The sequence below is a fragment of the Gopherus flavomarginatus genome, chromosome 2, assembly GCF_025201925.1.
Source record: "Gopherus flavomarginatus isolate rGopFla2 chromosome 2, rGopFla2.mat.asm, whole genome shotgun sequence".
Lineage (NCBI taxonomy): Eukaryota > Metazoa > Chordata > Testudines > Testudinidae > Gopherus > Gopherus flavomarginatus.
In genome coordinates this window covers 282437583-282458180 of record NC_066618.1, presented here as the reverse complement: position 1 = coordinate 282458180, position 20598 = coordinate 282437583, and positions in this window count along the sequence as shown.

Genomic DNA, 20598 nt, shown 5'->3' with positions numbered 1-20598 from the left:
ATTTCTTACAGAGGTAACTCATTCAATAGAACCATCTGGACTTGAAGGATTCTCCAAGTGGTCTATTTCAGACCATTCCCCTGTATCATAGCAGGATTGATGTCATTTTTTAAAACATGCCAGATACATGTGCATCTAATTTAGCCTTAAGTCATGGATCCAACAAAACAGGTAAGCACATGTTCAATATTTAGCAAAAATGCTGTCTTTGATTTAAATTGTATTACACATGCTTAAAGTTAAGCACATGCTTAAGTGCTTTGCTGGATCAGGGCCTTAATATCACCAGTAATTAGTAAACATTTTTACTGTGGTAGCACCTACTGCCCTCAGTCAAGTTAGGACTACATTCTCCTAGGCCTAAAGTAAGAGCTTGTCTACACATGGAGTTGTTCTTGATTAAGTACGTGTGGACACACTTATTCTAGAATGTGCCTTGTTGCTATTTAGCTTAACTCATTGGGTTGTTGGCTAAACAGGAACAAGGCACTTTAATTCTGGAACAATCCCATGTGAAGACAAGCCGAGCGACATTCTCTGCTCTACAGAGCTTACAGACTGAAAAAAATTATGATTCCGCAGTTCCCTTGTCAGCTTGTCCTATTGCCTAACTCTTCTTACAGTTATTTTCTTATTTCCTATTTAACCTAAACACTCCCTGCAGCAACTTAACCCTGTTACTTCATGTCCACTTGTCACTGATTGAGGAGAATAGTTGATCCTTGCCTTTATAACTAGAAATAGGCTTTGGAGGCTGTATTGGGACCCAGAATAGATTTACCCTAGGGCTTCAGGGATTGCTGAGAGGCAGACTCAGACATAGCATGGATGCGTCCAAATCTTGCCAGACTTTAGTGTGATTTTCAGCACCACATGGCAGAACTCTGGCCAGATCAGCTGTTCTTTCCTGCAAAGACGGTGGGAATGGTCTGGTGTTTTGGGCCAAAATATTCCAAGAATATCTGGTTAAGTTGTATTTTGGTGACATATGAATCTAAACTAGTCCCTTTCCACTACTAGCCGGATCATGGGCAGCAATTGATCCAGTGGGGATCGATTGATCGTGTCTAGACTAGACACGATCAATCAATCCCCGAGTGCCCTCTCATCGACTCCTGTACCCCAGCTCAGCGAGAGGTGCAGGCAGAGTCGACAGGGGAGCGGCAGCCATCGACTCACCGCAGTGAAGACACCACGGTAAGTCGATTTAAGTATGTCGACTTCAGCTACATTATTCACGTAGCTGAAGTTGCATAAGTTAGATCGATCCCCCAGTGTAGACCAAGTATTTGGGGACAGAATTCATGCCACGTTAGCCCATGTATCCTGACCACTGAGAGAGCTGTTGGGTGCACAGCACTTCTGAAAAATCAAGCCACTGATTTAGATGCCTACGTGTGCATTTAGGTGTCTAACTTTAAAGACTTGGCCTTGATCTTTTCTCTAAACTGACTGTGCCCACTTCTCTCTCTCGCATACAAAGAAACTCATTGCTCTTCATTAAAAATCTCGTCAATCCTTTTTAAAATCCGGGTTCCTTATAACTGAACCCATTGCTTCACTCGAGTCCAACCAGTGCTGAAGAAAGCACAAAAGTCTGGGTTTCTCTCTCTCGCTATCACACACACAATTTTATTATTGCAATCTAATATAGCATTTTCCTTCAGTGCAATATCATACTGCTGACTCACATTCAGTTTGTCACTCACTAAAATCCCCTGCTCCACATCCATGATGCATTCTTGTCTAACCAGTATTTTCCGGTTTCCTCTTTTGGGGGGAGTCGGGTATATTTTTAAAGGCTCTTTAAAAATAGTAAATGATTTTATAACTTATAAACGTAGTGTGTACAAAGCTGACCATACGCAACGTTATTATTCCAATCTATTCTCTCTATTGTTATAGCGTTCAAAGTATGCGAAGTAGAGAGCTGGCCAAAATATTCTTCTGTTTCAAAATTTTGTTGACATTTTTTAAAAATTAGAAAGAAGGGAAGTAGGTTTTTACAAAATTGTTGCAATTGTTTTCCTCTCTAGCTCTATTGCTATGTCCTGGCCAGATATATAGGAACACAAAGCTGCTGCTTGAAGAACTTATACTACAAAGAGACCATAACATTCACCAAAGGAGCAGAAAAGAGATGCATGATTATTATGCATTTGCATTTCAATAGCACCTGGAGGCTCCAATGAAAGATCCAGGTCTCAATGTGCTAGGCATTGAACACAAATAACAAAAAAAAGTCTGTCCCTGGCCCAAGAAATTTACAGCATACAAGCAAACTGATCTGGGTATTCATAAGGACAAAACTTGCTAGTTCCATCTCAGAGTTTGGTTTCCTGGGGCCTGATTCAATGCCCAAGGAAATCAATTAAAAGACTTCCACTGACTTCAGTAAGTGTTGGATCAAACTCTTGGACCACTTGGCCATCTTGACACCTACAACTAAGTTATACAGGGCTAGCTTTCTTGGTATTTTATACTGTAAGAAGTAGATACCGTAACAAAGCAGATGCCAGAAAATCCAGTGCAATCACAAACCTGGAATCTGCCATTGTTTGGTGGTGACAAAGATGGCAGAGAACAATTGTTTTCTTTATTAATCCATGTTACTGGGGAAATAGACTCTGTAAAGGTTACGCTATTTGATGAACAATGAAAGATTGCAACCTTCCAAATTCACTGGCTATTTAATTTTGCTTAGTGGAAAAAAGTCTATCAATTGGAAACTGTTTGCAAGCAAAGTTTCTTCCACATGATCCATTTCTGCTAGAAATGAGCGACCCTCCAAACGGTCCATTTAAAGTAGAGCATGCAGATACTGATCTGAGTTTTCTGAGTTCCTGAGATCACCTTGAAACTCTTACAAGAACAAGCTGTTCTGATGGGGCTTTCTATTTTCAAGCACTTTGTAATTTAAGAAGGAAATTAATAGGACCGATGGACATGTACTCTGGATCACTCTCCTGCTGTGATTCGAAGTCTACTCAAGTCAGGTTAATGAGAAGTGGAAAGTTTCTCATTGACTTAAGTGGACTTTAGATCAGGCCCTAATGCATCTGTGGTCTGAAGAAAATAAAGGAGGCAGAGTTAGTATAAACTATTGATTAGACTCTTCCAGTTGGTATGGGTACTTCCACCTTTTCATGTTCTCTGTATATATAAATATCTCCTGTCTGTGTGTTCCATTCGATGCATCCTAAGAAGTGAGCTGTAGCCCATGAAAGCTTATGCTGAATTAAATTGGTTAGTCTCTAAGGTGCCACAAGTACTCCTGTTCTTTTTGCGGATACAGACTAACACAGCTGCTACTCTGAAACCTATAAACTATTGGTCACCCAGCGTCATGTACACAAACAAGGCTGCATGGGAGGAAGCTAAGAAAAAGCTGCATGTTAGACATATTTCAGTAGAGTTTCTTTACAAGCTTTTCTTTCTTCCAACAATGTGGTACATGCCAGTTTCTGACACTAGGCTGAGTATCTGCATCCCTGCCAGCAAAAGTTGAGCTCAGCCCCACAGTCTGGGAGTACTGAATATATCTGGGGCATGGAGAACTAACGGGCATGAGTAATGGAAGTAACCACTCCTATGCTTCTTTCAGAATTTTACTCAGTAATATAAGAAATCAAGTTACCTCACAAAGAAATGTGGCCAGTACTTGGATGGGAGCAATTCCAAGGGGCACCAAAGTACTCTCTAGGACATGGTATTGGTGATTCAGTAGGTGACACTCTTCAAGCAGGTACAATATCCCAACATGATTCCAGGGGAGTCTGTGCTGCTGCACATATTGCCTTCAGATGAGACAGAGAAGCCGTTAAAGACCTATAATACTTTCTATAAATCCAGTATCCTGACCAAATTCCAGCCTGAGTAATTATGTGCTGCCTACCTAAATCTCTCCTGGGTTCCTACTGGCTATGGTTCTCTACCTCACTTCCTGACCATTGTAAGAGTTGCTGTACTCTATAAAAGAAGTGACACCCTGAACTCCGAGGTGGCTGTCCCATTCATGGACTATTCATATAAAAGGTGACTATATAACTAGAGCTTGTGGCAAGAAAGAAGAAAGAATCATGGAACTGTTTTAGGCTCCATATCCCTGTGAATTTTATCCCAAATAACATTTCTACTGTTCTACCCTAAGCTCTCACACGGGAACACAAGTCTGCATTGACAAGTATAAAATGTTTCTGTTTACTGTAAAGTTCAAATCTTTCCCCCCACCGACCTTCTTCAGCCCAAGAACCACAAAAATAAATAAAGAATTCTTGGATAAATTAAAGATGAACTAGCCTTCTACTGAAGTCCCATTCAAGAGCCGCATGAAAATATGTACGTCACCCACATGTAAAAAGCACACATTTGCCTCATGCTAAGAAAACCTGAAATTCGCAAGTGGCTGTGTGTTTTGTGTTTCACTGAAAAAACAGGGTTTGGCCATGGCTAATGAGAAGTGGTCTTTTCTAAACAAGGGGGCATACTTTCCCATGAAGGGGAAGAATTGGCCCTATTCAGATCCAGTCGTGAACTAACTGCCCTTCTAAGAGGAAGGTTTTGTTAGTTCAGTGTATCAATAAAGAAAAATACAGGTCACCCCAATGGTGATACATGGTATTTACTCTTGTCTAATCTTTGAAACCTGAAGTGATGCTGGATAGAAGGAGGAAAAACATTTCAAAGAATTAGCCAAAACTCCAAGGTCAGCTACCATCCTACAAAAGTATCTACCCTCCACTCTCCCAGCAGTATGGAGTTTCTTGAATCTCACTGGTCTCTTCAGTAATCCTGGATGCCCATATAGTGGTAAGAAATGTCATGGAGACAACAGACACTGCAGTGAAAACCTGGCCCCACTGAATTCAATGGCAGTTTTACCACTGGCTTCAATGGGGCCAGGATTTTACCCAAGGTTGCAAGACTAGACAACCCATTTTCACTTTAGACTCAATCCAGATTTGGAGTCGAGTCAAGTCTCTTGCACACACTGAGGCCAAGGGAGATTTTCACCTGCCCTTCTAAATCCCCAACTCAGCAAAGTTTATAAACCCTTCAGTGTGACTACTCACTGCTTAACATTAAGCACATGCTTAAGAAACTTGCTGAATCCGGAATCTGTATCTACAGGAAAGCATAAAATCAAAGGCCTATAACAGGAAGCTGAAAAGCCTAAGATCTTCCTCTCATTTGATCTCCCCAACCTACACTTCCCTCCTATCATTTGGGGGTGGGGGAAAAAATACATCACATACTTTTATTTTTCAAGTCAGGAAAATAGGTTCTCTTACTCATAAAGGCCTCAAGAAAGGTCTTTGCAGCATGTCAGAGCAGCTTCCTCCACACTATTCCTCCTCTTTTACTCTTTGTCATGTTCAAGAGAGTGGCAGAGCAACCCCACATCACCTGTGACCTCAGCATGGCCAAAAGTCCTACCATTTTGTAGGCAGCCTCCAAAGGGCTTGAGAAATCTCCTCACCCACCCATCCACCACCAAAGCCTACGATTAGACAGATATGCCCAGGATGGCCGTATGCAGTCTGGTTTGCCCTCCCTACAGCACAGCAGAGATCGCTGGTGGGGTAGCCTCTTGTGACACCATCCCTCATCACATCCCTGGACATTTGTGGCATTGTGTCACTTCAGACACACTCAGACCCTGCCCTCCCAAAGGAATGAGACCTCTCAGAATCTCTGGAGCCACATCTCATGGACTTGGTTCCATTGCACCATCAGGACCGAAAATGACTTTCCTTTTAACTGAACTGAGGAGAACAAGAAGGGATGGAGATACATGTGATGTAATTAATACCAACTGTTTATTTGGAGTTCCCAATATCACAGGTCTGGATGGTATTAGAAAGCTCTTGTGGTCACAATAATTTCTTTGGACAGAATATGTTTGAAGAAGATGGAACAGCACCGACACAGAAAGCCACCCATAGACGAGTCACAATGTATAAACATCGCTGTTGAGAGCAGGACGACTCAGTTGTGCTATCACTGCAGAGGCAATAATAGCCGTTTTCTTAAGCCTATTACTGACATCTAGGCCTAGTTCATATCTACATTAAAGCCCCTTTACACCACTGCAGCGTTGAGAAATCACATTTCCACCCATTTTAAGGGCCTTTATACTGCCCAAGGAAGGTATTACAGGAGTGCTCTGTAAATAAGATGTCTGTGTATATGTAACTAATTACTAGATAAGGTTCCAGGTAGACGATGCTCAACAATTCACAGCATAGTTCCTGGGTTTGGTAGGCCTAATAAAACCTTCACATGAAACTCTTAATGCCAGGGCCTTGGAGCCCGCTTCTCTTTTATGCTCTCTCTGTATAAAGTTCTATAGCGAGTCAAATCATGTCACTCCTGAAATGCATAGCCAAGAGGAGGAGTTGTTTGGCCTGAAGAAAAGCTCTGTGTAGCTCAAAAGTTTGCCTCTTTCACCAACAGAAGATGGTTCAATAAAAGGTATTACCTCACCCGCCTTGTCTCTCTAATAGCCAAGATGAAGACAGCTTTCAAGTCAGCTAGCAGTATTGCTACTTCTACTTCACACCTCACAGAGGCCCCTCATACAGAAGATCCCTGTGTGTTTCAGACATAAGAGCCCAGATACACAGCAAATTTACTGTCTCAGAGGAACCTGGAAACCTACAATGGTGTCATGGCCACATGTAGACAGGACCAAAACTGTGTTATAACCAGCTATCGAGTCATACAACAATCCTGGTCTTTATAAAACTATAATCTTGTTACTGACTGATGTTCTGTTACCGTGTGGTCCTGTGCTAGGGTGACCAAATGTCCTGATTTTATAGGGACAGTCTAGATTTTTGGGTCTTTTTCTTATATAGGTTCCTATTATCCCCCACCCCGTCCCGATTTTTCACACTTTCTCTCTGGCCACCCTATCCTGTGCACACAACCAAGACCAAGCAGTGCTATAACATGGCTGGGGCAGTGTGGTCTAAATTTTCAAGCGAGCAGTGGCTTAGGGGGCCTGACTTGAGACACATTTAAGGGGACTCGGTTTCAGAAGTGTTAAGCACCCACTCTCTGAAAGATCAGGCGCCTAAGGAAAGGCATCTCAATTTGGGCCCCCAAAATCACTCATCTCTTTGGAAAATGTAGGCCTATGAGATTTCCCCCAAATGGCAACCCTCCCCCCATACAGAGAAGCCCCTGACAAAGCCTCAACACCCTTGAGGTAAGACAGGTGTCGTTAGCCTTATTTTACTAAAAGGTAAGCCAGCCCAGGGAGATTTAGTGGCATGTCCAAGGTCACACAGGAAGTCAGCAGTTGAGCTGGGGACAGAACCCACAGGCCTGGCTCCCAGTTCAGCCCCTAACCGCCAGACAACAGCTCTTCACTGTTAGACTCTCTTTCGCCTACCGTAGCCAGATTCCTGTTTGTGTTCGTAACCCACTGGTTACAAACTAGAGGGGTTACCACACATCCTCAGACTGAAAGCCGAGGGCTAATTCCACATGCATTTTTAAAAACCATTATGGAAGTTGTCACCCACTGTGAAATATTGAGTGAGATTCACAGTACAAGTAAGTAACTTTTCTTAACCCCACCTCTGCATCTGACACACAGACAGACAAACACACAGCCTACAAACCTGCATTGTTGTGAAGCCAAATTGTATTCTTTCAAAGCACCAGGCTGGGCAAAGGGGCTGTAAGTCTTTGGCGGTGCTCAGACCTCCCAGCCTGTGGAGGGAAGGATCCCAGTCTGCTTTGTGGCTGCATGCATGTTGCCAGCTGATTTTCAAGCAGCACGGATACGACCAGTGCTTTTATACAAGCCAGCCCTACATGCTATGCAGTCCCTTCCACTTCTCCAGCATCGCTAGCCAAAGGATGGGTCAGAGAGCACGCAAAGCTTGAGTTTTTCCTAGTCAGAATATGTTTGCTCTGGGCTACTGTGTAGCGGATTTTGCATTTTGGCCCAAGCCTCAGTAAACCAGCAGGCAGATCCACCAGCTAGACCAGCCCAAATACAACCCAAACTCTTCAGTCCAAGTCCTACATCTCTTCCCTCAGGGCAGGATCATGAAATAACTGAATATGCAAAAGGCTCAAAGTAAAAATACTTAGCAACAAAGAGCTCCCTGCTAGCTTTGGGGAGAATCCTCAGTCCTCTTACCTACTGCTCCTACAGCCACAGGCAGGAAGCTTTATATCTGCCTTCCTGTGGGCAATATCCATTCATGTGCCTGTGACTACAGCTCCCAGTTTTAAAGGACTATCTCAGGTGCACTGGGGTTCACATGCACCCCCAAGCTCCTGGGCTCTGTTACACACCTGGTTTTTCAAATCCTAGCCAGCACAGTGCTAATGCTTTAGCCACATAAATGGTAGATCCCACTAGATGGCTGCCCTGGATTTTAGTGTATGCAATTCAGAGGAAAGGTTTTGGAGACGGAGAGGCAGCTGCAACAGGTGTGACGGAATTACGGACAAAGAGCTGTACAGCTGTGCATTAAGCAGCCCTGGATATAAGCAAGATTTTAGTGGAATTTATGCTGGAGATTTTGGGCTGCGATTTTAGGAGCTAGGACCCACATCCCAAGGAAGGGCAATGGGAGCTTGACACCTAACACCCTTTGGTCCCTTTGTAAATCCCAGCCTTGAGTCTATACCACATATGGAATTTGGCTGCACTTATAGAAAAAAAATATGGCCGTCCTCTACAGACTAGAGGTGGGGCTTTTCCACTGCCGATTCAGGGCATTCTAGGGGTTCCCTCAACCCAAATATCAATCCTTTGTAATGAGAGCATAGCACAAATTCCAACCTGGAGTTCAATGGGCAGAAAAAGGAGTCATTTGTGTGTATCTGCAGAATTTTCACCAACAGTTGCAAGAATGATCCAATTCAACTATTGTAGATGTCTGCAGCACTGGAGTTATGCCAAGGCCCTCAATCATTGAAGTAGCCTCGATATGCTGCCTCACATCCCCTCCCCTGCCTCACATCCCCTACAGATATATCACGGATTCTGGGACTCAAATTTACCCCTGCCCTGCACACGATAAACACAATAGCTTTTAATCATTTGAACATCAGGAATGGTTTAATGATGCCACGTTAAGTTCAGATGCACAGCTGTGCAGGCCAAATCAAAACCTGATCTGCAATCATTTACATTTCTTACACTGTATTTTTCCTTGTGGCTCTCATTTGGAGTCTTTCTTTGCTCCCTGCTTGGGCCTTGGGAGCTTAATAGAAGGTGGGGTTTCCAAAAGTCATAAATGAATGAGGAACCATTGAAAGTCAGCAGGACTTGCGCTCTTAAATCACCTAGGTGTTTCTGAAAGCTGCATCTAAAGTTCCAGGGGGTCATACACATATCCAGAAATTGAGTCTGATAAGCATCAGAGGCATTGGGGCTCTCTTGATAGGTGGCTTTTCCTAGCTCTTCATCATGGTGGATGGATTCTAATATGGCCTTTGCTCCACCAAAGACTGACTGCAGTTCAATATCGTATTGTTGGGAGCATAGAAATCAAGGGACAATGCATAAATGCCAGCCTATGGAATTCACAGCGGCAGAGAACCATCAAGTGTGGCTGCCTGGAAAAGGATGGATAACTTTCTGATCAGTAAAAACAGCTGTAGCTATGCATGCAAGAGAAAGCCAGTCTCATGCTTATGTGGGTAAACTGATGTTCATGAGGTGAAAAAGACATTTCTTCCCCTCTCCATGCAACATCATGGGTGAAGCATAAGGCATCTGGTGACAGCTAGAAGCAGGATATCTGGCAGGACGGACCAACAGTCAGATCAAGTATAGTAAACTGAAAGCTCCTAACTTTTGGTGTATAAAGCCCTAAAGGCTTGTCTCTTTCTAAGGTCTCATTTCCACTCCTCTCTACCGTTTATTTGCATTACATCAGGAGCAACATGATGGAGACATTTCCCTGAGGGGCACCAATTACGGGCTGGTCCTGCCTGCAATTTATCATCATGTTGTATGTGTTTATGAATTAGCCTCCACATACACTGGTTTATTTAGAGATAATTTGGGTCGCCATAAGTGTGAACAGGGCCTTTCATTTACAACACGCGAGCGGCTAGCTCTGCCAGACTGAGCGAAGGCTTGTGGGGACTGGTGATAAAGTGTTTCAAGCAGACAGCACTCCAGACAGTTCTATCTATGCAATGCCAATGTACAGCCAGCCATACAAGGAAAAACTCAGTACTGAATAGCAGTTGCTTTCCACCCAGGCTAAAACAGAAATGATATATATTTTCTCAACCCAACTGACTGTTAAAATATACACACATGCAGTACTGACTATGGACAATAAATGACATTCAGCAGGGGTCCTCTTTCCATTAACCCTTTCCTCCCAATCCAGTCCAGAAACTGGTAATTCTCTACAAAGGTTCCCTGAAATGCCTTGCACTTAATATTAACATAGAGCGGGTGAATATAAGGTGCCCAGACTTCCATCCTTCTCAAAGTGTGAGGCTCATAGAATCGTGAGACTGGAAGGGACCTCGAGAGGCCATCTAGTCCAGTCCCCTGCACTCATAGCAGGATGTGCTTCATAGGCAGGGATCTGGGCAGTACAACGTAGTGTAGGCTGTATTCACCTATTAGGAGAGTGTTAAAAGTAGTGTTATGCGACTTGATGACAATCCTATTAACCCAGCCTTTGATTCAGAGCTTTAGAAGAGGGGTGCTCTTGTCCAGTTGCTAGTGCACAGCACACCAGTGGTGGCGGAAGCACTCTGCCTTTGGGGAGGCCACTGGCGCCCGGACTATGGTTCCACCCCTGCACGCTGTCTCTTCTCCCCGAAGCCCCACTCTTGCACTGCCCACTCCCCCCGATGCCCCGCTCCCCATGCTGCTTCTCCCCCACCTTACAGCTAGTAAAAAGTGGCCCCCCCATACCAACGTCTCTGCTGTACACCAGTGCCATTAAAATTGTCCGCCTTCCTGTTCAGAGCTTGTTATTGATCCGTCTCTGTGCTCACACCACAGAGGATGTGCGTCCTACAGGGGGCAGGCAGAGTACTTGATCCTTTAGTTTCAGTTGTAGAAGTGACTGTGTTTTACGCCATTCACTCATTGCCAGTCTTCAAGATGGCGCCCATGTCCATACTGACAACATACAATTGCATTGGTAGGGTGATCTGGTGTCCAGAAGGGATCCTGGCGGCTCTGGTCAGCACCGCAGACCAGGTCATTGATTATCCGGTTAGCGGCTCTGTGCAGCAGGGCTGGCAGACTCCCTGCTAGCCTCCGCACCGCGTGCCTCCTGGGAAGCAGCCGGTAGGCGTAGGGGCAGCCGGGGGCTTTGCACACTGCCCCCTGTCCACAGGTGCCATGCCTGCAGCTCCCATTGGCCGGGAACTGCAGCCAATGGGAGCTGTGGGGGCAGCGCCTGCGGACTGGGCAGTCCACAGAGCCGTCTGGCCGCGCCTCCACATAGGATCCAGAGCGGGGACATGCTGCTGCTTCTGGGAGCTGCTTGAGGTAAGCGCTGCCCGGAGCCTGCACCCCTGACCCCATCCTGGGCCTCAACCCCTTGCCCCAGCCCTGATCTCCCACTTGCCCTCCAAAACCCTCAACCCCAGCCCAGAGCACCCTCCAGCACCTCACACCCCTCATCCCTGGCCCCACATCAGAACCTTCACTCCCAGCCAGAACCATCACCCCCCTGCACCCCCAGCCCAGAACCCCCTCCCTCACCCTGAACCCCTCATTTCTGGCTCTACCCCAGAACCTGCACCCCCAGCCCAGAGCCCCCTCCCACACTCTGAACCCCTCAGCTCCATCCCTCCAGTCTCTAGCCCCCTCCTGCACCCTGCACTCCCAGACGGAGGCCTCACCCCCTCCCGCATTCCAGCCCCCCAAGCCAGCCTGGTGAAAATGAGCGAGCGAGTGAGGGTGGGGAGAGCAAGTGATGGATGGAGGGGAGAGGGAATGAGCAGGGCTTTGGAGAAGGGGTGGGGCATGGGAAGGACCTTGGAGGAGGGGCGTGAAAGGGGGTGGGGCGTGTTCAGTTTTGTGCGAGTAGAAAGTTGGCAACCCTAATTCTGAAAGCGGTTAGAGAGGGGGTGAATGGAGCTGGAGATGTGATTATCTGATATGGGGACAATGTAAATTAGGTGTCAGCAGCACAGATTGCAGAGGGCAGGTAAGGGGTGGGGGATACAGAGGCAATGGTCCAACCACTTTTTGGACTGCCACAGCCCAGCTTGGCACCAGGACCAGAAAGGGGGCGAGGAGAGTTGTGGTGGGAAGGCCCCACCTGCACGGTGTGGTGAGAGCCAATGGCCCAGAGCGGGGAGCTAGGCCAACTGCACAGGACAGGAACTGCTGTGGGGAGTGGACTCGCTTCCCAACTCCCTGACCCCTGAGGCCAAGACCTGGCCCAGCCCCGCATGGTCTCCCTACTTTAAATGGTGCTCCACAGCCCCTGGCCTGGGGCGTGTGGGCAGCATTTTGAGATTACGGAACAAGATGCATATTTTTTGCTAAAACAACCAGCAACTAAGTAGTTATCAATGCTGCTATTTCAACCGCCCTCTTTAGCTTTCAGTGTTAACAACCAATTCAGCCCAAGAGGAGTAGGTCACACCTCTTGGAGCTGTTGTTTCAAGCCACCCACAGACTCAGGAAGAGAAAATCAAGCGTGGATTCTGGACCCTCATCATGCTGCAAGCTGTGGCTTGTATGGGAAATTCGGAGGCCATGAGATCATGGAACAGGGCTGTCGTGGGATGGCTAACACACATATGGGATGGCTCTTCACAATGCTGAGTTGGAGGAGGTGGTGGTCTGACAAAGTTTGAAAGCTCTCCTTAAAGGTAAACCATATTCAAAATCCAAGGTAAGCAAAGTGACAGCACAGGTGCTAACTTTCAAGTGGTAAATAAGCACCTCGATTTTCACAATAAGCCAAATATCAAGCTAATCCCATTTCAAAACAAGGCCAAAACAAGCCAGTCCCTACGAATCCCAACACTCTATGTCACTAGACCCCCCCCCCGGTGTGCAGTCTGGGACTGTGGTGGGCCCCCAGTGCACCCCTAGCTCTCTTCCCACGTTATCCCTGCTTGCCCCCCCTTTACCCTTGCTTGCCCCCCACTTGCCGGCAGCTGATCAAACAAAAGAAACAACAAGCTACAAGCCAAACAAGCAACAAGCTAAAAACTAGCCAACAAGCAACTCACAAGCCAATTAGACCAAAACCAAGCCTGATTCCTGCATTTTTTCCGCTGGTTTGGCATGTCTGAGTGACAATAAAGCATGTTAAAAACAGAATGCAGGGGGCTCCTTTTCCAGCTATGCTGCACTATGAAATATCTACCCATGCGACAGGACTGGCTGTTTTTCGTTTCATTTTCACTAGTTCTCTACTCTGTGGGTCACTGGTTCTCAACCAAGGGTCTGGGACCCCCTGGGGGGCCGCAAGTAGGTTTCAGGGGGTCTGCCAAAATAAACTGGGCTTAAGCCCCAGTTGGGGGGCTTGGGTTGGGAGTGCCACCTCCACCCCCTGATTCACCTCACTGCGCCACCCAGCCTGTCTGGGTTGGGGATGTGGGTACTCAACCAAAAATTGCAGTATCACTGCAGGAGAGATTTCCCCTGCCATTAGAAAGGGCTGCCACACAGCAGAGGTACTGGAACAATTTGTATAGTGGGGGTGCTGAGAGCCCTCTAACCAAATTGTAATATAATGGAAAACACTTCAAGCCAGAGGAATGTGGCAGCACCCCCAGTTCCAGCACCTGTGCCTCACAGCCATTGACTCCATGAGCAGGAAGCAGCTAGCCAAGGAGACACACCACTGCTCTGCCCTGCATCAGCAGCACTTCAGGAAGCAGGGCCAAATGGAAGACAGAAATCTGGGGGGCATGTGTCCTCCTGCCCCCCGGGTGTCACCTCTGGTTGGTCTGCAGATTTGTCTATTTAGGTTTAGGGGTCCCTGAGAATCAGTGGCGTGGGTAACACCAGCACTCAGGTCTCCTGATCTGAGTCTTTCCCCCCGTTTTCTTGGGCATGCCTGGTTTTCTCTTGAACACAATTTGAGTCTCCCTTTAAAGGGCTAAGTTGAACAATTTTTTTTAGACACAGGGTGCTTTGTATGTAGCACTGCAGCCCATGTGGTACTAGCCATTTTTGGTTGTTTAAACTGCTGGCAACAACCATGTATCTATTTTCTTTAAAGTTAACGAGGCTGGTCAACCACAAAGCCAAATACAAGCAGCCTTGACTTTCTGGAACAGGGATATGGTTCAAGGAATTGAACCCCCGAGTCAGAGATGAAACATCTTATTGTAGAACTTATTCCTTCCCAGGTTTGTTCATTCAATTTTACACTTTGTTCACTTTCACTATTAGGCAATTGTACTGCATGATGTACAACAAGACACATGCCAACTGGATCAAAGAGCTGCAGGCATTAATCACCAGGGCATAGCATCATTTTCAACTGCAAGAAACATTTAAATGTGATCTGGCACAAACATCAGTGCACTTTATTCAGAAGTTGCCAGAATAGGAACCAAACAAGCTTGATTAAATATACTTACTTACCTTCTTTTTTTAAGTCACTCATTTTCCTCCCTCAGCTTATAAATGGATAAGACTGAAATTCTCCAAAGGGGACATTAACTGCAACAGCAAACTTCACGCACTCTTCATTTCTAAATCTAAATACAGCACTTATGTAGCGCCTTGTATATGTTGCTCTCAATGTGTTTTTACAAAAAACTGAACGTAACCTAATTGAGGCAAAGGAGAGGTAAGGTAACATTTTCAAAAGTGTGTACATCTCATTGACTTTCAATGAGACATGGCACCCAAATCTCTTTGAAAATTAGACCAGGGCTCCTAGGTCACTTTAGAAAATTTTACCCAAAGTAACATGACCAAAGTCACCAAATGAGTCAGTGGAAAAGTCAGGAACAGAAGCCAGTTCTGGCTCTCATTCCCCTGAGCTGTCCACCTTGCAACAAGTGTTTGAGCAGAGCTTAATTTTTGCCAGAGCTACCTCTTCTGTCATGTCAGCCTCCATACACCATGAGTTGGAGGTGATGTCGTTGAGGGTGGAGCAGCCTGCTCTGCAAAATGGCATCTTCCATGCAGTGTGCTCTGTTTGAGCCCCGGGGCCACTTTCTTTACAAATTAAGCACTGGGTTTGTATTAAAAGGCAATGAATGCTCATTCATCCGTGATCTTAGCCTGATCAGATTACACACTACTTATTCCCCAGAACGCACAATTTCACACAGACACAAGGTGAAACTGCTCTGGGTTCTATGTATCTGAAACGAGACATTATGCCTCTTGTATTAAGGTTAACGTGTGTGATCACCACCAGCCTGGGCGTTTGCTCCGGTGGTAACACTGATCTCTCACGTAGTGCCAGGAGGAAAACAGCAGCCTTGTTATGGTGTCAAAGGAAGTGGACAAAAAACTAAGCCTGCTTCAGCTTTCCTCTATTTTTCAGTCAAGCACCCCTGAGTTAGGAAAAAAGAAATATTTATGCCAAAGGTCAGCCTGTTCCAGGGCAGATTGTTCCAGCTTTGAAGAAGAGAGAGGCAACACACAGCTTGTTACACCTGACAAATTCACACCGATAAGCGGCTCAGGGACAGTTCACAACGTCACATGACTTCACTTGCCCCTGATGCAAACACCCCCACATTCTCCTCATAGGTTCCTCGCTCCGCTGCATCATGACTGAGGCAATCTGGGCAGTATTTCATTGTCCACTACTTGAGAACAGCCCGCTTTTGGGAAGCATGTCTCTGTGTGGGGTGTGTGTGTGTCTCTCTCTCTAACAGAGGCACGGTTCTGCTGAGACAAACCCAGTGTAACCCCATTAATTTCAATAGAAGTACTCTTGGCTAAGGACAGGGAAGGTGATCCAGTGGCTAAGAGCTAGCTAAGAATTTGGGAGACCTGGATTCAATTTCTTGCTCTGCACCAGACTTCCTGGGACATTTTGGAGAAGCCACTTAGCTCCTCTGTGTCTCAGTTCCCCATGGGGATAATAGCACTGACCTACATCACAGGGTGTGGTGGGGAGAAGTACATTAAAGATTGCTCAAAACCCCAGTAACTGGGACCTTTGATGGGCACCAGCCTGAGAGGAGAAGCAGCCCAGAAACTATCAGGTACAGAAGGGCTAGAACCCTCTCTTGTATCCGCCCTTCAAAGGGTTTATTTGTATCAGGTGGAAAGAAATGAGCTGATATTTCTACCCTTCCAGACCTTGGCTAGAGGCGTCCCCAAGAAAGATCTCGGAGGCCGAAACATCAGGATAATACATCCATTTACCTGACAACTGCCAAAAATAAAACATCGTGGGCTATAAGGAAGTGTGAGTACTACTTGCCTGTGGTGTGCCAAAGAGACCAAAAAAAAAGGACTGCTTTGACAGGGACAAGGAAAGGTTGCCAGATCAGGCACAATGGAGAATGAATCTAGTTCTGTTACAGCAGGGCAAGGGCCAGGACTTGTATAGGATATTACAGATCCTTGTCTACACTATGGGGACTTTAATGTCATAGCTACAGCACCGCATCTGTGTTGACACAACCCCGAAGACACATCCTACAGTGATGGAAAGGTAGGAATACCGCCTCTCCAAGCGATGGTAGCTAGATGGTAGGAACCATTCTTCACTTAACATAGCTGTGTTTATGCGAGGGCGGGTGGGAGGGATTATGTCAAAATAGCGATGATGCTGAAGGTTGCGGATTTTTCACATCCCTGAGCAATGTAGCCATGACAACCTGAATTCAAAGTGTAGACCAGGCCTATACGTGCCAAAGTGAATGGAGACTGAACCTCATCAACAGGGAAAAGGAAAGAGGAATGGCAATGGAAAATGAAGCCTAGTTCAGTTACTGCAGGCAAAGTGCCAGGACTTGGATGAGGCATTATCCATATATTCCAACACACTGAATGGTGCAGGGTGGGCGTGAATTACAGATTTTAGACTGTAAGACTGTCAGTCAGGGCAGGGACTGTTTAACCCCCCCCCCTCGTTTTTTTAAAACTGTACAGTGCCAAGTACACTGAAGGTGCTAATTAAATAATTATGTATTACACACACACCCCTACATTTTAAAAGAACATTATTAAGTTTGTAAAGTCAAGCACTCAAAAGTTAGGAAATGCCGGAGTTAAGGTTGGCAGCGCATGGCAAATTTCAGCTCAAACAGTAAAATCTAGCAGAGGTATTAGCAAGTGAAAATAGTGACTTATAATGGGCAGTCTCACATAACAAGCTACTAGCTGCCTATAATACACACTATGGGCTGGCGTCTCAGCTGGCTTCAACCTATTGACCTAAATGGAGCTATGTTGATTTACACCAGCTGAGGATGTGTTCCAATCTATACACTCATCCCCTCAAGGTATGTCTACCTGCAAAGTAAAGGTGTGATTGTAGCAAAGTGGGCACACCCAGGTTAGATGTAATCTTACTAGCGTGAGTAACAACAGCAGCATAGATGTAGTGGCACAGGCATCAGCATGGGCTACCAACTGGAGTACAAGCCCTCCAGGGACCCTGGGTACTACTCTAGTTGGTAACTCATTTTGAATTTAGATTAAAGCTAACATGAATATGCTTACCCGTGCTACGGTCACACCTTTCATGCAATGTAAACATACCCACAAGAAAGTAGCATAAGTTGCTAGGTAGAAGCCAATGAGATAGCAGAAATTTGAATGAATTAGCTTTTAAAATAGCCCCATTCTTATTACCACAGAATAATAGAAATCAGAGGGAAGCAAGACCTATTGAATGACCTTAGTTCATATCCCCTGCTGCCGTAGCATGGTCGCTTGTGGTATACGGTAAACTGCCTTGGCCTGTCCAATTTTAAAGGGTTCAAATGCTGGTGCTTCCACTATTTCTCTTGGTGCTGCTGCCAATTCATTTGTTACTGAGATCTGGAAGCGATGTTAAAGCGGAATTCTAGGTGTGGTAAAAAAAATGGGCATGTAACACTTTCCACATAATTTTCTGGGTTTTCCACAAAATGATTCAAAACAAAAAGTTTCCTTTCAATTAAATAAGAAAAAAATACTTGTTTAGATTCAGATCAAAACAAAAATAATTCACATTTTATTTTTCTCTCTTTTCCAGTTTTGCATTGTTTCATCTTAAAACCAGAAAATTTGAAATATGAAAATGTTCATGGGGTTCAAAGACTTTTCTTCCTCACAACCTCCGAAAAGTTTTGGCAAGAGTTTTGACCACTCCTACTGAATAGATTGTATCCAGCCAAAAAGAGGATGAAATAAAGTATTTTTCCATTCCCCCAAAGAGACAACATTCTCCCGCAGCTGTGGTAGTAACTCACAAAGGCCACTTTACAGAAGGTTGAGAAAACTTCACATTTGTTCAGATTAATAATCACATCCATCAGCCAATGAGACTGAAAATAATACAAAGTGAATTGTGCTTTGTCTAGTGACTCAATTAAAAAAAAAAACATAAAATCAAGGGGACGGAAACAATCGCTATGTTTTGTTCAGATTCTGAGAGTTTTGTTATCATGCATCAGTGCAATCAACCCCCCAGTGAGAGTTATATATGGCCTGTGTGTACGGGTTAGGCTCACTGCTAATGCCAATCTTAGCTATTATAGATGTAGCCTGTTAGCTGGCTGTTTGAATGGGCTTTTTTTAAAACAAAACAAAACAAAACAAAAACAAAAGTGAGCTCATTCACTGAGAGTCTTTACTTTAAAAAGGGGCTACCAAGAAGGATGCAGTGGCAACCACACTGCAAAATCTGACTTACCCATGCCTATCTGGCTGATCTGTGAAAGGATTCGCATGAAGTAGACGTTTGTTATCCAGTCAATGAAATGCCGCATTATACCACTACATTACATATTCAATCTCACTGATGTTATGCTCTATAGGGAGAATCAGAAGACTTTGGACCAGATCTTCAGCCGGTGTTAAATTGGTGTAGTCAATAGAAAGACCCTAATTTACATCAGCTGAGAATCTAGTCCTTAAAGGACAGTTACCTGTTCTGTAACTGGTGTTCTTCGAGATGTGCTGCTCATGTCTATTCCACAGTAGGTGTGCATGCTCCCCACATGCACTGGTGCTGGAAGTTTTTCCCTTAGCAGTAACCGTAGGGGGAGCACTGCTGTGACACCTGGAGTGGCGCCTCTTTATCGTGCTATAAGGGGAGCTCCACTCTTCCCCCCACCAGGTTCCTTCCTGCTGGACCAACTCCGACAGATGGGAAGGAGGGTGGGATGTGGATTAGACATGAGCAACATCTCGAAGAACGCGTTACGGAACAGGTAACTGTCCTTTCTTCTTCGAGTGCTTGCTCATGTGTATTCCACAGTATGTGATTGCAAGCTAGGTCTGATGGAGGTGGGTAGGAGTTCACAGATTCCCTGGCTGAAGCACAGCTTTACCAAAACCACCATCATCCTTGGCGCGGGAGACAATTGCATAGTGCTATGTGAACATGTGTACTGAGGACCAGGTAGCAGCTCTACAGATGTCCTGCATAGGGACATGGGCCCAAAGGCAGCCAACGAGGCCTGAGCCCTTGTGGAGTGCCCCTCACGATAGGTGGTGAGGGAACCCCTGCTAGGTCATAGCATGTCCGGATGCATGACGTGATCCGCCGAGACAGTCTCTGGGTGGAGATCAGTTGACCCTTCATGCGCTCGGCTGAAGCAACAAAGAGTTGCGAGGGCCTGTGGAACGGCTTAGTCTGATACAGATAAAACGCAAGCGCCCTGTGCATATCGAGCACATGGAGGTGGCGTTCCTCGCTAGAGGCATGAGGTTTGGGGCAGAGGACAGGTAGGAAGATGTCCTGGCCCATGTGAAAGGCGAAGACCACCTTAGGGAGGAATGCAGGCTGTGGGCGGAGCTGTACCTTGTCCTTGTGAAAGACCGTGTGGGGGGGGGGGGGCTCGCAGGTCAGGGCCCAGAGCTCTGAGACCCACCGGGCTGACGTGATAGCCACGAGGAAGTCACGGTGTGACTGTCAAGAGCTCAGCAGTGGATTGCCCCTAGACCAGGGTTTGGGTGCCGGCAGTGCCCCAGGTACCTGCAGAGTCATAGTGTCTCTGGCCACCTGCAGGGCCTCCAGCGTTGAAGGCATCCGGACGTCCAGAGAGGCCCGAGTCAACACAACCGGGCTGCTCCGGTTGACTTGAGTCGGAGCTCTAGAGTCCAAGAGAGAACTGGGGCTGCCTGACACAGGTCTAGCCTCATCCCCTGCTTTGTCTCGATGCCTCTGAGAAGACAGGGCCTTTTCCTGCTTCTTAGATGGGGAGCAGTGCCGGCCACCGGAAGGTGCTGGGGGAATCGCTGCGCACCAAAGACGAGGTGCCCAGTGCCAGATCTGCTCGGCACTCCGGGGTTGGGGCCAGTGCTAACTCCATGAGAAGGGCCTGAAGTCTAATGTGTCTTTCTTTTTTTAGTTCTAGGTTTAAAGAACCTAAATATCTTACAGGGGACGCTGTTGTGGTATTCACCCAAACAGTGGAGGCAGTTGGCGTGCGAGTCACTTCTGGGCATCGAACGCCTGCAAGACTCGCACGATTTAAACCCTGGGG